Source organism: Grammomys surdaster, unplaced genomic scaffold (genome assembly GCF_004785775.1).
Source record: "Grammomys surdaster isolate TR1022 unplaced genomic scaffold, NIH_TR_1.0 242, whole genome shotgun sequence".
Classification (NCBI taxonomy): Eukaryota; Metazoa; Chordata; class Mammalia; order Rodentia; family Muridae; genus Grammomys; species Grammomys surdaster.
In genome coordinates this window covers 2,528,812-2,547,367 of record NW_021604687.1, presented here as the reverse complement: position 1 = coordinate 2,547,367, position 18,556 = coordinate 2,528,812, and the positions used below count along the sequence as shown (strand labels likewise).

The following is an 18,556-nucleotide window of genomic DNA, read 5'->3' as shown; positions in this document are numbered from 1 at the left end:
GGGCATCCTCTTGAAGACAAGAGGGAGAAGGGTGGGATGAGGAACTATGGGAAGGCAGATTAGGAGGCTGGCAATGACTGAACTGTTAAAAGAAATAAAAGTAATAAAAACATTTACATATCAAATAGAAAAGTTTAACAAGAAGATCATCCACTACAATCAAGTTGCCTTTATCCCAGAAATGCATGTTGGGTCAACAACTTATGTTACTGATAAATATAATTCAATATGCTTTCATGATAAAATTTTAGAGAAAGAATAACTGAAATAGCATACTCCAATATAATAAAAGCTATGTGGAATACTGTGAACATCATCCTCGATGGATAGACACTTGAAGCAATCCAATTAAAATTGAAAATGAGGGCTGTCATTTATCTATACTCCTTTTCCTGGCAATGCTAACTGGTGCAAGAAAATAAGAGAATGTAAGTAACAGAATACAAATAGAAAAAGAGGAAACCCAAATAACTCTTTTGCAGATGACATGCTATTATACTTAAGGGATCCCAAAAATCCTAATATAAAACTTTTAGAAATAATAATTTCAGCAGAGAGACAATGGTGAAACCAAGTTAGAAAAGTCAATAGCCTTTCTATATACCAATAACAAACACATTAAGAAATCATGGGCCCACTTTCATTTCCAACAGCATTAAAGACAATAAAACACCTTGCTAGAAGAAAACACAGACAGTATCTTACAAGATACAGATGGAAGATGAGATTTTCTGAGTAGGACTCTATTTAGCCAGAAAGTTAAAATCAACAATTGACAACTGGGATTTAAAACAATTTGCAAAAAAAGAAGTCATCAATATAAAGAATGGCAAAAGGTATATGAGAACATTTGAGAACATTTTGAGAACAATCTCAAAAATTAAAACCAAGCAAATAAATTTGTTTCAAGTATCACAATGTTCACTGATAGATACAAGTATTTAAAATCAGGACATCAACATGAATTGATAATCTAAATAGACTTAATTTCAATACTATACTAAGAGATACAAAATTCAATTTCTCAACATTTATTCCATACCCACAAAACTAAATTAAAAGAAAATGGAACTCATCCATTTTGTGCAAGGAAACCACGTTTCTTTTAAAAAGATTAACACTTTCTCACGTTCTAGGAAGTGACGGCAATAAACATCTATTACAGTTAGAGAATTTTTCTGTAACAACCAAATGGATAATCAAAGATTGCAACAACTCAAGTATTACTGAAAAAAATGCATCTCTACAGTATGCAGTGTTGCTATCTATTTTTATTTTATATGTATGTATGTTGTCTCTGCATTCATATGTATGTGCAATATGAGTATCTGGTGCCAAGGGTTCAGAAGAGGGGATCAGATCTTGTGGGGCTGGAGCTATAAATGGTTGTAAGAGAACTGAACTCGTGTCTTCTGGAAGAGTAACACATATACTTAACCACTGAAACTTTTCACCATTGCTGAAATACACTTTTTTGGTTTTCTGTTGTTGTTTTCTGACTGATTCAAAATTACTAAGTCCATTTTGAGAAGTTATGTCATCATAGTGAACTACTTTCCTTTTATAACACCCCGAGTCTGCCAATCAAGTGAAAGCAAATTCTTTAATTTTCTCCCCTTCCTCACACCAGCTATTCCCAGATATTTTTCTGTTGCCTGGCTTCTTTTGCCCTTTCATTTCATAAACTGAATTTTCTTTCTTTTTTAAAATATAATTTATTTATTTTTTTCAAATTGTAATTCATACTCATTCACACAGGGGTTATAAACACAGAAAGGCAGGTTGTGGGGAAGGGGATGACACTGGAGTGTGGGTGTTCAGGGGGAATACAGATATCTTTCACAACAGGGTATCGGCTGGGTGAAGGTTCAGGGGACAGGTCACTATGGCTCTGTCTATGATTTGCTTGTCCTTATCTAAGTTGGTATTATCCACCAAGGCTACCTATTTACAAGGTCTATGACTACTCAGGCTGGTAAATTGTCACAAAAACTGCCTGTTTACAATAGCTTATCGCCATCTGTTTCAGTGTTTATCCACAGAGACCCAAGACTTGGTGTTAGTATACATGTATGACAGGCCTATTGCTGACTTTAGGCCTATGGCTGATTTTAGGCCTTCAGTGTATAATCAGGGATGCCCCTGACATCTCCTCCCTTCTCTAACTATAGACAGGCTGTGGCAAATCTAATCTTGGGAAGGCGGAGATAGAGGCCTGACCTCCAGTAATTGAAGGGGACCTTGTAGTGCCTCCGGTCCACATTAAGCAACAAGTCTGTGTAAAGCCCTAATCTCTTTTTTACCAGACATGCCCATATTATCTTATGTTAACATGTACATTTTACATTTAAGACTGCTACAGTGAAATAGTTTTCTCTCTGCCATTATAACATCCATTGCTACTTTTCACAGTATATGACACTATGACCTTCCTCATATGGTTGGAAGCTCCATCATTACTAGATTCACTTACTCTTTCATGATCAATTATTTACATAACAAAATACATGTCAATTCTTAAAGTCTTTTCTATACAATTTCTTTGGGAAAGAAAATGTTACTGGAAAGTGACAAATTAGAGTCAAAATATAAGGACTGTGACAAGTTATATCTATAGTGTGACATGAAAGCTTTTGTAAGAAGAGGTAGTGGTGATAAACTGGACAAAATTAAGATGAAAGAGGCTTTGTGAAAATCATGTAAAAATTTATTTAATCTATGGTAAATCTAATGGTTGCTGTTTATAGAATATCATTTTCTGAACAATGTGTTTGCACATATAATCTAACTAAAATATTGAATATACCAAGTATGAAAATTTAATGCCATAGATATTAAGAACAATTCTACCTTTTAATGGAGTCACTGACAGTAATTTAAATAATTCTGGTCTGCTTACACTGTTTGTCCTCTACCATTGACTCCATAATGAGTGCAGTGAAGATTAAAGCTCAAAGGGCCTTAGGGATTACCTAGTTCAATGACTTTGATTTAACACAATAAGGATCTGGATTAGAGAGAGGCACATCAACAAGTCAGGCCATAAAGATATGGGGCAATGCGATTAAAGTATGAGACTCTAGACTCATTCTACATTATTGTTGTTCCATATTTCTTCTGTGATAACTCACTTCCTTCCTTTTACCAATTTTTATTGCTCTGACTCTAACCTTGACTTTAGGAAAACCTCCTCTCTTTTCCCACATATAAGACATTATTATTTTCTGCTAGAGAAGATTAAGATAGTTGGCATTCCTTTATGCTTATTTAGTCATTTCAAGCAATTATCTTTTTCCTATCAGACCTTGAGATTAAGCTGCCAGTAGTGACCTCATTAAAGTCCACACTTCTAATAAGCTTCTCTGCAAATTGTTGAGAAGGCATTCTTGAGGTAGTATGGGGAAAAAAATATGGACTCAGAAGCAAACATAGCAAAGCTCATTTGTTCCAGTCCATGGTTTAGAGGTCAAGTGATTTGGGACCAATTGCCAAAATACATTGGTGAAGAAAGGCCATCCCAAGTTGTTATGCTTATTAAACTCTACCATGATACAGAGTTATATAATGTTATGTTTATTGAATGTTTTATACAAACCAATTGTTTATTGTTTATTTAACTCCGGAAACCTACAGAAAGGGGAAATCTTTATGTCAGTGGATAAAGTTTAAACATATATTACTCGTAATAATTAACAGAGATGTTACTAAAAATACGATTGATTTTACTTGAAAAGTTGCCATCTTAGAGACATTTATCTTCCAATGCTATAATACATTCACTACATATCATTAGAATACTTAAGGCAAAAATAACCAAAATATGAAAATAAGTCTTAAGTCCTATTTCATGTTTTTTTCCATATCAAATTTAGAAACTAATACTCAGATCTTACACTTTAAATGGTATTTAAAAATAAAGAAACATAAAGTCAGGAATATATGCCAAATACATTTTCCAAATTGGATAACTAACTGTCAGGGTTGCCTTACTTTCTACAAGAATATGCCTGTATTTGATTACTGATTATAGCTTTGTTCATAGACTACGTAAGGTAAGGTTGCAAACATATTAAATATTTTGAGACATACTTATTTAAATAATAAAAACATTTGAAAATATACTTACTATTTGTATGTGAAGATTTTTTTGTTTATAAGGAATGTTAGTAAATGAGGTTATAAGGTTGTTGCTGAGGTATATTGAACAGGTTCTTAGGTTAATAAGGTCTCTAAAAACAAGTTTCAAGGGATCTAAGGAAATTTTTTTAGTTTGGTTTGTTTTTGTTTGGGTTTTGGTTTTTGAACAGAGTTTCTTCGTCTAGCCCTGTATGTACTACAATTAGTACTGTATACAAGGTTGGCTTCAAACTCACAGAGATCTGCCTACCTCTGCCTCCCCAGTGGTAGGATTAAAGATGTGAACCACCTCTTCCACCGATACCAGACGGGAATTCTTATTTTACAGAAGTCATTATGAAGGAAATTATGTGTTTACTGTAAACATGATTAACCATTTGGTTTGCAGATTTTCTCTGAAAATGGATGAAATTCCTTCATAGAGAGTCTGCGACTGGACAATGAAAGATTTATATATATTCGTGGATAAATGGTTGTCTTTCTAGATTCCTGTTCCTATTAATGACCATGAATCAATCCTCCACCACAAGACTTGCATACTTAAATATTAATGATTGCTGAAGCTACTTTCCTAAGGATTCTTTATGCATTACATGTTAAAAATTTTTTAAGCCTAAGATATTTTGGGATATAATTTAGTAAAACATCTTTAATAGTATAAGTGGTAACACTTAGTTTGGTGGCAAAAGCACTTGTGTTAGTCGATTCGAGTTTGCTCAATATTGTGAAACACATGCTTGACACACAAGACAATAGAAACTTAGCTATCTACCTGTGACTGGAAAGGCCATGGACTCAAAAGGAAAACCTATTATTACCATTTTCCTAACCAAATATAGCTTTTAATTATTCTAAATATAATATTTTATAATATAATATTTTAACTATTCTATTTTAACTATTCTACACAACCTGTATACTTGAGTACTAGTCAACAGGATACAAAAAGTGGTATTGGGAAGATTGTAAGAACCAGAGGATATGGATACATATATATGTATATTTGTGTAAGAGTAATAATTAAAGAAGAAGAGTGTATGTGTTTTTGTATGAAAATCTCAGAAAAATATTTAAAATTATTTTGCCTTTGGAAATAAAAATAATGTGTATTGTTCAAGAAAAGATAATTCCAGGATACTAGTCAATTTTGCTATTAACTTAGAAATATAATTATATATTTTTCTTCTTTTTGACTGGATAAACATGTATAAATGTTCTTTGAATACTTACAGTCTATTTGACTCCCTAAAAACAGTTATGATTTTAAATGTGTTTAACATATCCCTCTTGTGAAAGGCACTTTTTAGTATCACACTCAATTACATTTTAACCATGTAGATATTGATGGTGTTATTGCTGTTCTAGAAACAAACCCTTAAATTTCTGCTCCAACTTGGGTCATATAAGGGAAGATGATTCAGATATTCTACAGAAAAAATATACATGTAACCATTTTGATGAGTTTTGTGTTTATTAGTACTGTTTCCCTGCTACATATCACTGGGGAAGGGAAATGGTGTATTTATCTAATAAACACCAAGCAGCCTCATAAAGAAATAGATAGATTCTGGAGAACAAATTCTCTCCACTTAATCTTCAGTTTTATTAAAATCTCTGATCATGTGGCATGAATTCAGCCAGACTGAGTAATGCTGGCAAGCAGGGATTGGGATCAAGGTTATCCAAGGGATACTGACTTGGAAGGGTCTGGGCATGTGACCAAGTCCTTCCAGGGTGAATAATTATTAAGAAAAAGAATGTTGACAAAAAAATACTTGAAAAAGACCTATAGCTATCTATTCTCTTGGATACCTGGGTCATGAGGGAGTTCTCTGGGAAGAGTCACTTAGTACAATTGGTCAAATGAATTCACTTATTAAAAAAAAAATTCAAAGGAATACAGAGTTCTGGATACTTCCCAAGGAATCATGTATGAGAAGAGATGCAGATTGTCCACCAAAATTGTCCCTGATTTCCAAACTTAGGCCATTTAGTTTTCCTAAATCCCATATCCTGAGAAGACCCTGTCTGATTAGATGTGCAAGTTGTGAATAGTAAGACAAAAGAGCCAGTGAACCTACAAAGTTCGTCGCAAAACAAACTTATGTCTTGTAACAGAGAGAACAAGCAAAACCACAAAATCATTTATTTCCGTGAGAAGGAAAAGCCACAGATGGAGAGATTACATTTCTCTTACTTGAAAGCAGTTGGACCCTCAGAACTAATTAAGTAGTAGAATATACAATGTATGCTTCAAGAAAAGAAGCTATGCAAAACATTTAGTCTGTTTTATTTCATCCTAGCAACAGTGGGGAAAGGATGAGTTAGCAAGGAGATACACATAATGAAGTATCCACTGGATTTACTCTAGTTCCTTCAGGTGGAATTGTTTCCATTCAAAATAAATAAAATAAACTTCGAACTCAGAAGTTCACAATGTCACACTTCGTAACACAGGATGTTAAATTTCCAGGACATTGGGTCTCAGCACAGAGGTAATTAATTAAAATGAGGTGATTTGAGTGAACTTAAATACAAAGCATTTGTAGATTTTGCGAAAAAGAAGACACCAGAATAGACACACATAGGGGAAAATTGTATGTGAATATGAAGTTACTGCTTGTAAACCTTAAATCCTTAGTTACAAGCTTCAGGTGGAATCAGCCCTGCCTGATTCAGAGTTTCCATATCATACTCTGAGAAAATTTTCAGTTGTTGGTGTTTGGTACTTTACTATGAAATTCTTAGAAAAACAATACTATGATTTGAGTAAGTTGGTAATCTACACATATGAAAAGACCTAAATGTATAAGGAATTTCCATAATAAAATGTATAAATAATATAGATTACATTATAAATAAGTGGTATATTTACAAATGTTAACTGAAATCCCTAGTTTATTGGTTGAGAACATAAACTCATAATGCAATCATTAATCAAAGACATTTGAAACTTTTCTATTAGTGTTAAAATTTATCCAATAGTCTTTCTTTCAGTTCTTTTCAGTAGAGACCAGTCTTTTGATACTTAACTCCAAATAGCAGGGTGAGCATATGTCAAAGTCTGAGTAATCTATTATTCCATGTACCTAGTATCTATGATTTGTGGGCATGAAATAGGTTCAAAGAATAAGCCTCCAGCACCTTCCAAGAATTTCTCTCTCATTAATTTGATTTAATTTGTTTGAGACACAGTCTCACTATGCTTCAAAGGATAATCTTAACCTCCTGGGCTAAAATGGGCTTCTGTCCCATCCACCCAAACAGCTGGGACTGCAGGCATATATTACACTTGTCTTGAAATTTATTTTAAATTATTTCTGCAACTTACTATCACATTGAAGTAGACTTGACAAATACATTGTTTAAAATTTTTTTAATCCCAATGATTAAAAATGAATAAATAGCAATACTAGATTTTTAAATTTAAATCTCTGACTTTAAAAGATTTAAAATCTGGATGGCTCACCCATGGTTATACAGATAAAATAAATATATTGCGAGCAAAAGTTCCTAGGCTGGAGGTCAGAGGCAGAAACCATAAGAAGATACGGAGAGAGGAACAGGCTCAACGTAGGGTATCTTGGGTCCTGAACATATGGTCATGAGGTCTGGCCTAATGTAGTAGGATCAGCCCAAATAAAATATGGCACATAATATCTCAGGGATTTTGACAAAGAAATAGACAAAATTGTATAGAGGCTTGATATCTGCCAAGCTCTAGTGCTTTTAATCTTACTATGAATTAAAAGATATCTATGTCTTTTATTTGGGAACTATATGGTCTGCAGTGGGGGAAGAAACCCTTAATATACATTTAAAGACAACAACGGGTTGTCTTTATTATTAACCACAGGATAATATTAACTACAACAGGGAAGATAAACTCATCTTTCAGACTTTCTAACTGGCTTCACTTAAAAACTTCTCTGATAAAATAATGTACTAATGAGTTACATTTACTATAAGATATGGCTTTCTATTATAATAGGTTAACAAATGTTATTTACTACTGAAATTAGAAAACTTAAAGCTATTTCATTGCAGCCATATAATGTGTCCCCCAGAGTAATTGATCTATTTTTCATCTAGCTTAAAAATAGGTATATAGATGGACATTAAGTATACTTCATTTTCTTAATTGGAAGCTGGATACCAAATTACTCATGAAAAATAATAAATAACATCAATACTAGTAGGAAAATTAAACGTATTATAAGTTTTTTTTTTATCAGAACCATTCTGAAACTCTGAATAAACTATCCAGATAGGTGTCTTTGGATATAAATATATTTGTTTTTTAAAAGTGAGTTTTTAAAAAATAATCACAATCCTTGCTTTCACATTAAAGAGAATTCTGTGAGGAGTACATGTGGAATTATTGCCTTTCACTTTAAATCTAGAATGTGAATACTCGTGCAGGAAAAGTAATATCTAAAGTGCAAACATCTCACTAGACTAATTGCTCTTTCAGGAACTGTGTAAGATACTTAAGCATCCTTTTTTTTATTTTGTTTAGTTGTTTTTATATCATAGAACTCTTTAAAACAACAGTTCTCAACCTATGGGTCATGACTATTTGGGGGGGTCACATATTAGATATCCTATATACCAGATATCTATATTATGATCTATGACAATAGCAAAATTACAGTTATGAAGTAGCAGTGAAGCAATTTTATAGTTGGCCATCACCACATGAGGAACTGTATTAAAGATTTGTAGCATTATGAAAGTTGAGAATCATTGCATTAAAAAGAGTTAGAAGTCAGGGTAGTACCACATCATGTGCTCATATAGCTTATCAGCTACAAGTCTGAGAACTTTACAGTTGTCTGTGCCAGGTAGTGTTGAAAATCTAATTTCTGTTTCTGCTAAGGGAATAGAAGATCTCCTTTTTACATACTTCACACACGGTCATTAGGAATGAGAATTTCATTCTAAGTTATAATTAATGAGATAGTCACAGAAAGCATAGAGTAACCTCCAGGTTTGACTTTAAAAGTAAGGCACCTCTATTTTGGCAGAAATAACAAATAGTAGTGTGAGAAATGTCAGTGAATGTCATAGAATGGGTTGAAACAAAGGACCAAAATAACCTTGCATTGTGAGCTATTTCAGAAAGCCTATGTACCATATAAGCTCAGAATTTTATTTAAGAAAAAAAAAATGCTTGTTATGTTTTCGTGCCTGAAGTACATAGTACTTAAATAAGGTTATCTACATCTTTTGTGTGGTGTTACATGCCTTTTCTGTTAAAAAGTAATGCCTGTGTGGTCTCCTTAAATCATAGGATATTCTTTGTTAATTTATGCCCATATGTTTTTTGTCTAGCTGAGGTTATGATTGCTGTGATGAAACACCATGGGGAAAAGGAAACTGAGGATAAAAGGATTTATTTGACTTATGGTTCCATATCACCATTCATCATTGAAACAGGGAGCAGGAATTCTAGCAAGGTAGGAACCTGGAAGCAAGAGTTGTTTCAAAGGCTATGGAGGAGTACTTCTTACTGGTTTGCTCCTTATGACTTGTTTAGCCTGCTTAAAAAAAAAAAAAAAAAAACAGGACCACCATCCCAAGTGACACCATGTACAGTGCATTGAATCGTCCTATATCAATCACAAATTAAGATGTCCTACAGGCTAACAGCCCAATTGTATAGGGACATTTTCTCAACCTAGATTCTCTCCTTGCAAATTTATTTGTATCAAGTTGACATAAAGCTAGCCATCACACACTTTGCAACCGATATTAAGAATCATTGATATGGTGACTCCCTGGCAAAGAGACACCTTGCTCATGGTTGTGTTTTTCTATCAGGGGCAGAGCAGATGGCAGTTCTTAGTTCATCTTAGCTTGATAACTGGCTTGATGGCCAAAGTGCACTTATGCCTAGAAATTGTAAAAATCAAATCAAATAGAAACCAGGAAGAACAATATGAGACAAGGAAAACAGACAGAGATCTGAGGACCATTTTGACACCCACAGATCCACCCTCCAGCTCCAGTGCACAGCACAGATGGGCCTTAAACACCTCCTTGCTGACACATTATGTAGTATGGTTGGATAGGTGATGTCACCACAGGGACTGGGAGTTACATGGCCAGCCTGCAGTGAGAGCCTCCACAAAGTGCAAGTATGTGGTGGTCATATGGGAGAGAAAGAGAAGTAGAGCAGCTTGAGAATTATAGAGATGAAACTGGACACTAGAGGAAAGGTAGGAGTAGCCTGTTGTGAGTGGCCAGCCCTGTCATTTGGGGCCCTGACAAAGTCCCAGTCCCAGCTATCACTGTGGGCCATGTCTGGATTCATGGATATTGGGTAACAGGGGTCAATGTTGAGTTCAAAGATCATATTGCCACTAGAGAACATAGGGATGTCTCTTGTGGTGGCAGCCACCAGAGACCGCATGAATATCCAGGGGCTGCGCATAACTGGCCCTGCCCCTCACAGGATGTGGTGCTCTTGAGAGCTGTCCCCATCTCTCACAAGTGGTATCATTCAAAGAAGTCATCCTGTGCCATGCCCAGCAGCGCAGTTAACTGCCCCTTGTGTAAGGGACATAGTTGTGCTGGCCCCCAGGGCATGAGTCTGGGAGAGCTGACAATACCATTCATCTGCCATGGTGTGGCACAGATTCAGAGATGATTCCTTGTCCCTCTCCCTCACCACCTGTTAGTTAGTAGAAGTGTCCCTGAAGTCATGAGTTCCTGAGAGTTAACACTGCCCCTTACCTTGTCTGGACAGCACACCAGAGCTATGGAGTTGGATATGAACCAGCCCAGAGAGTGAGATCAGGGTAGAGCTGGCCCTGCCACTCAGCTGCTATAAGGTAACATGTGGGAGAGAGAGATGCCCTCTTCCCCTCATTCTTGAAGCAATCTGAAGCAATCCAGAGAGCTGACCCCAGGGTCATGAGAGTGAATGAACTGGCCCTGTCCATTTTGGCTGCGATATTTGGGAGTGGGAGCCCTGAATCTCACCTGGAAAGCACAATTGTGCTGACCCTGGGTAAGGGGTACTGGGAGAGTTAGCATTGAGGACAGAGCTTGAGAGAACTGGCCTCTCATTCTTCTGCCATGATGACCTTACTCTCTCTCACTCCTAACCCCCCTGCAGCAGTAGGTAGAACTGGGCCTAGAGTGCAGGAGCTAGCTCTCCCCCTTGTCTGTAACTCATTGGGGTAGCACAGTACAGCTTGCCTTAGTGTGCCAGGGGATGATGGGGTGGAAAGGGGAGGGACAGGTTGCTAGTGATCTGGCCCTGGTACTCCTCTAGACTGAGGTGCCTCTGAGTGCAGGGGATAATGTCCTTCTCCTCCTTGGCTTGCCACCTGCAGTAATTAGGAGAGCTGGCACTGCCTCTTCCCTGGCACTTGGGTGAGTGGGCCTCTGCACCTTGACTGGGCAGCAGAGTGGTGCTATCTCTTGATGTGTGGGTGCTGATGAGTAAGCCCAAGTGCATAAGAGCAGGAGAGTTGACTTTGCTTCCTGATGATGGTAACACTGGGTGGCCTACCTGGAGCAGAGCTGAAGAGCTCTCTCTGGTGGTGTGGATAGGTGAGAACCAGCAGGCTGATCAACTAAACTGGGCCATCCAGGTCCAGATCCAGGGCTCTGACTTGGCCCACCCCAAAGTCTACATTATCTGTCAGTGGTTGGGATGTGTGAAAGGTCCTGCTGGTCTAAAGCTGCAGGATCCCCACGATACAGAGAAGCAACAGGATGACCAGGAGGAATCCCTGTGAGGATTCAATATTGATGATATAAAAGAAGCTAGAGATTTCAAACCAGACCAATGACACATTGCACTTAACTTTCGCAAGTGAGTTATGTGGGGATACAGGGTTATATTGTGGAATACACTGCCATATACTTTAGCTTTCATGATATTTTCTATGCTTTGTTTCGTTGTTGTGTTTATTTGTGTTTTATTGGGGGGTGATTTTGAGGGTGAATGGTGGATATGAGAGGAAGGAGAGACAAGTAGGAAGATCTAAAAGAATCAATAAAAAGTTAAACAGCAAAAACAACAACAAAATCATTGAAATAGTGAACCCACAAATCCCACTGAGTGATGTGAATATTTTATAAACACTAATTGTGATTCCTAAATGAGTTATCTTACTCTTTGTCTGCATCAACTTTCTTCCTCAGTGGATTATATTTAGCACTGCACATACCTCTCACCTTGTCAGTTAAGTACCTATAACTTTTTAACTATTTTACGCTGTTATAAATGTGAATGTATTTTTTATTTCTTTTCAGTTTTCTTTCTCTCTGGGACTAAACTCAAGACCTTTCCAGTGGTAACAAATGCCCAACCTTCTTCTTATGTTCTTATTTTTTTTTTTTGTTTTCCAGAGAGCTTGATGGTGATATATAACCTGAAATGTTACTGCTTAAGTTCTAAATGTTTTAAGGTGACATCTTTAGAATTCTCTCTACATAAACTCATGTCACCAGCAAACAGACACAATTCTACTTCTTTATTTTTTAATGTCTTTTGATGGTGAAAAGAAAAGCATAGTACACTCAGTAAAAAGTGTTAGTTATTAGTACATCAATTATGTAAAATTGTATGTACAATCTTCTAATACTGGAAATAAACAGCCATATGATCCAGTAGTCCTACTAGCAGGTTTATATCCAAAGAAAACAACAACATCAGTATGTTGGGGAGACATCTGCAGCACTACTCACCATAGCTAAAGAAAGAGAAAACCCCTTAGTGTCCACAAATTGCTGAAGGATAAAGAAATGTGTTAAAAGCACACAATGGAAACTTTTTTACATAGAGAATAAGAAAAGGACACTAATATCACATGATTTTTAATATGAAGAATATATTTTTTTTATTTTTGAGTAATGATATAAAGTTTTGTACATTAATGCAATATACTTTGATCATTCCAACTCATCATTACTACCTTCCAGGTCCATCGGATGCAGTTTACTTGACCCTCTCTTACCTTCATGTCCGCTATTCATTATTTAAAATTATTTATTTTGTGAGATTATAATAAAATTACATAACTTTCCCCTTTCCTCACTTTTCTCTAAACCTTCCCAAAATACTTACTTTCTTTTACATACATAGCCCTTTTTTATTATAACTACAGATGTGTGTGTGTGTGTGTGTGTGTGTGTGTGTGTGTATTGGCTTCTCAGTCTGTGTAATGTTACTTGCATGTATGTTTTCAAGGCTGACCATTGTGTTGGATAACCAACTGGAGTGTTCTTCCCAGGAAAAGACTATTTCTCCTACTCTCAGCATTTCTTGATGATCTGTAGTTCTTTGAATAGGAGTGAGGCCTCATGGGCCTTCCCCATTGTCCACCTTAACATGTCTATGGTTGTCCCTCTTCAGCTCATATTTTAGCACTTACTTTTTTAATTGATAAACTCCTGAGTTCATATAGTACTATTCATATGCACATAGGTGTGGAGCCATCCTTTGAAAGATGGGCAAACTACTAGAAACCATATTCCCAAGTGGTTCTTCAAATCTTAAGATAGTCAATATCATGGAATTTGATACTAGAATAACAGTAATAGAGGATTAAGAGAAGTAAGGAGATATAAGATACATAAATTCAGTATTTTATTGTACAGTAGAGCATTCATAAAGCTAATAGTGCTCTGTAGAATTTTTTATGGATTTCAAAAAGATTTTTGAATAAGAATGATTTCTAGTGGAAAAAGATGAAAAAATTCTGGAACATCTGGCTGAGGCTCAGGTGTTTTATCTTATACTTGTCTACAATGATTTTCTTTAATTATACCACATTGGGAATCTAGAAGATAAAAATTAGATGTTGTTGAATGGAGGGAAGGGAGGCAAAAACAACATGAAAGGAGCAAAAATAATTCTCTCTATTATTAAAAGACAAAAATAAAAGAATCAATGACTTTAATATCCTCCACTCCACCTTATTTATGAACAAGAATAGAATGGGGCCATGACTGCAGTAACCAATCTAAAGCTACTTTAAGTATGAAAACATGTTAAAGGAAGAAAGAAAAATATCCCCGTCCGTCAAAATTTTATCAAGAATAATTTTGACACCTCCTCAAACACAAAAGTTTCAGGTGGTTTATTCCTTGACATAACAGATTCAGGTTAAAACTTTGAGTACACCTCCATCAGTGTCGTTTGGTCACTGGAACTCCTGAAGTGTTATGAGTAGGTTTGGAAAAAATGGAAAGGTTAACTGTAAACATGGGGATTGTTCTTACTTTTTGGGTTTGGAGTTATAGGACGTATAAGTAGAAGCTCCAAGGAGACAAATATTAGTAAAGAACAAACCAGCAGCACAAGGAGACCGCTCCTTTTCAGGGCATCTTTTAATAATTTAATTATTTCATCTATAACGGTAGGACCTTGCCTTTTCCTGTAAGTGGCCAGAGGTGACCTGTGAAGATGGTTCGCTACTCTCTTGATCCAGAAAACCCCACAAAATTATCCAAATCAAGAGGTTCAAACCTTCGTGTTCACTTTAAGAACACCCGGGCAACTTCCCAGGCCATCAAGGGTATGCATATCCGCAAAGCTACCAAGTGTCTGAAGGATGTCACTTTAAAGAAGCAGTGTGTGCCATTCTGTCAGTATAATGGTGGAGTCGGTAGGTGTGCCCAGGCCAAACAGTGGGCTGGACACAGGGATGGTGGCAAAAAAAAAAAAAAATGCTGAAGTTTTGCTGCACATGCTTAAAAACGCAGAGACTAATGCTAAACTTAAAGATTTAGACATAGATTCTCTAGTGATTGAACACATCCAGGTGAATAAGTCACCTAAGATGCACCAACAAACCTACAGAGCTCACGGCCGGATTAACCCATACATGATCTCCCCCTGCTATATTGAGATGATTCTCACTGAGAAAAAACAATTGTTCTAAAGCCAGAAGAGGAGGTTGCACAGAAGAAAAAGATATCTCAAAAGAAATTGAAGAAACACAAACTCATGGCATGGGAATAAATTCAGCATAAAATAAATACAGATAAGTTTTTTTCTTTCTTTTTTGTTTTCATCTTCTTTCTTTCTTTCTTTCTTTCTTTCTTTCTTTCTTTCTTTCTTCTTTCTCTCTTTCTTTCTTTCTTTTTTTTTTTAATGGTAGTACCTTAGTGGTATAGTCACCGGAATCACCAAAATCACCTTTTAATAGTATTGTATCAGAGGTTAAGATTCAACCCAGGAATTTGTGGAACATGTGAATTCTAGTCATGGGGCAAGCTGTTTTAGTGATGTTCTTTATAGTAGCATAAAGAAGCAGTAAGTTGTTAAGGGATGAGTCAAAATCCTTGATACGCATGATTATAAGACACGATTGAGAAAATTGTAATAAGAATAAATGCAATAAGATTTCATTTTGTGGATTCCTCTTTTACGGGGACCCGCCAACATGGTCCTCATTTGCACCAAGACTGAAGAAGGCATCCAGGGTCATCATTGAGAAGTACTACATGCGCCTGGGTAATGACTTCCACACCAACAAGCATGTGCGCGAAGAGATTGCCATTATCCCCAGCAAGAAAATTCAGCACAAGAGAGCCAGCTAAGTCCCGCATCCGATGAAATAGATTCAGAGAGATCCTGTGAAAGGTGTCTCTATAAAGTTGGAGGAAGAAGAGAGAGAGAGGAGAGATAACTATGATCTTGAGTTCTCAAGAGATCATTGAAGTCGATCCTGACAGCAAGGAAATGCTGACGTTTCTGGACTTCGGCAGTCTCTCTAACCTTCAGGTCACTCAGTCTACATTTGGGATGAATTTCAAAACACCACAAGGCACTGTTTAATCTGTTATGCCATATTTTCAATAAATCTGAAAACAAGAAATAAAAAGTTTTTATTTTGTTTGTATAAAAATACTGGAAATTACATTGTTTTAGTTTCAATTAATCTAATTTCAAATAATCCCCATGAATTTATTAACCTTCTGTAGAAAATAAACAAACATTTCTAAACCTTAAATGAAAGAAAGTGTAAAATGACAAAAGTAGCTAGCATATACTTGGAAACAAGTCACAGTAAGTCAAAATTTCCTTTTACAGAGGTAAAGTGATACAACATGACATTAGCACAGAAACACTGACACACTAATGGTGACTTTTAGAGAATCTGAAAAATGACTTACTTGATTTTTATTAGAACTCTGTAGAAAATTAAAGAATCATTTTTAAAAAACTTTTAAAATGGTTGATAAATTATTTGAGAGTTTTCCACAATACATTTTTACAATTTCCTCCTCCTCGCTTCTTTCTCCTCCCAGATACTCCTATTCCAGAACCCCACCTCATCTTTGTATTCTCAGTTTTTAAGAATATATTATTTAATTAGTGTTGCCTATGCACTCTTAGGTTCATGGTCATCTACTACAGCATTTTGGATTTATAAGTGCCTAGCATGTTGGATCTACCCTTAAAGGAAAACACCTTTCTCACTGCAAGGAGCTATCACTTACCAATAGCTACCCAGCTAGGGGTGAGATTTTATAACTCCCTACCATTTTCCTGCTTAGATTCTGTCTGTACTTTCCTTTTACAACACTTTCCAGTTGCTGTGAATTCACAGTACAATACTAGGAAACAGTTTTGTGGTCATCTACCATCTCTGAATTTTATAGACTGTCTGACATCTCTTCTACAATGGGCCTATAGATGGTATATAGATGAGTATTTAAGGCTGAGCACTCTACAGTCACTCTTTTGTGTACATTGGCCATTTTTGTTTCCATGTCAAATATCATCTATTGAAAAATAACACTTCTATTGGACTATTGTTTAACCAGATAAGAAAAGAGAAATCATCCCCAATTACTCCAATCCAAGTTGTAAAGGTGAAATACAAAACACCGAAACACCTACAAAATACTTCAAAAGAGAACTGCTGTCATTCTTACATAATTTTTTATAGTCACAGATATAAATTGTTCATATCATAATCCATAAATTATAGCTCATTAATATCCATCCAGCAAATTATTCCATTTTGAGAGCAAAAAACAAACAGTGAAAAGATAATGGTTTTTATATATGTATCAGGCAAGCAGGATACTTAGAGTTCAATGGAATCCATAAATCAAAAAAAGTAAAACAGAAAACCCAGGAGGAAAAATTAGGCAAATTAATTCATTTTGAAGGGAAGATATAAAAATTATCAATAAACACAAAATGAATTTTGACTTTATCAATAAATAGTTTAAAGCCTGACAAATTGAAGAGCACTTTGAGTCCCAGAAATCAGGAGTCAGAGGCAGTGTGGGCTAAATTGTGGAGCTGTAAGAATTCTCGTGTGTTCCTTGTGCACGCATAAGTGGGATTCTAGCTTATATATTCTGTAGATGGAGAAAATCTACTCTTATACAAACTTAGAGAAGAATTGAGACTTGTGATCAAGACATTTTCATAATAACCAAATTCAAAAACAGTAAAAGATTAAGAAAGACTCATTCATTTTCTAGGTAGCAGCTGATGTTAAGATTTCATAATAGAGATGGAGGAATAGCATTTGCTGCTCATCCAGAAGATTGTTGCTTGATTCCCAGAAGCCTTGTCAGTCAGTTCACAACAAGCTCTACTTCCAGCTTGAGCAAATCTGATGTCCTCTGCTTGCCTTGTGGGCATCCAAATTCAGATGCTCACCCACATAAACACCCAAACAAATAAAAATAAAGCAAAATGTATATTTGATTAAAAACAAAACTTCAAGAATATAATAATGAAAAAAGAAAACTTTGGTGTGTGTATGTGTGTGTGTGTGTGTGTTTAATTTATATACACTATAAAAATGTCATAACTAAAGGCATGAACATAAGAAAGACACCCAGATTCCTTAATGGTGATAGGACAGTAGTTGAACGAATGAGGCATACCTTCCAATACTGTACTTGGTTGTTCTCAGTAGTGAATCTAATGTGTTGAAACCTCATCTATTCATGATTATTATTTGTGAATTTCCATGTATTTGTGCAATTTAAGTTAAATATTAATTAAAAGGCTTAAATTGTCCTCTAGATCCAGAAGCCATGAAGATAGGGGCCTACTTCTTGGTCAAATGGCTGATCAAAACGGGTGCAGGTATAATTGTAGACCATGGGCCTCAGGTATGATCTCTGTGACCTCACCAGGATCCTACAGAACCATCCATACTGGTTTGGGGCAGCTCTACATTTACAAGCACCCTCGTAACCCACATTCTAAATTATGAACTGAATTTAAGTTGGCTTGGATGATGCTACTCCCAAAACTGGTGAAGTGAGGTCTGTGGTACTAGGGATGGAGGACCTTCTAAGACTCAACATTTGTATCAACCTATGTACATAATAACAGAGATAATTATGAGTTAGGTAGTGATAATTGGTCTCTTGAATTCAAGGCCAGCCTGGTCTACAAACCAAGTTCCAGGACAGCCAG

At 35.9% G+C, this 18,556-nt stretch overlaps 1 pseudogene; it reads left to right on the top strand.

Moving 5' to 3' along the window:
• The first annotated feature begins 14,563 nt into the window (after positions 1 to 14,563).
• On the top strand, positions 14,564 to 15,121 carry LOC114626970 (annotated as a pseudogene).
• Positions 15,122 to 18,556: the final 3,435 nt, after the last annotated feature.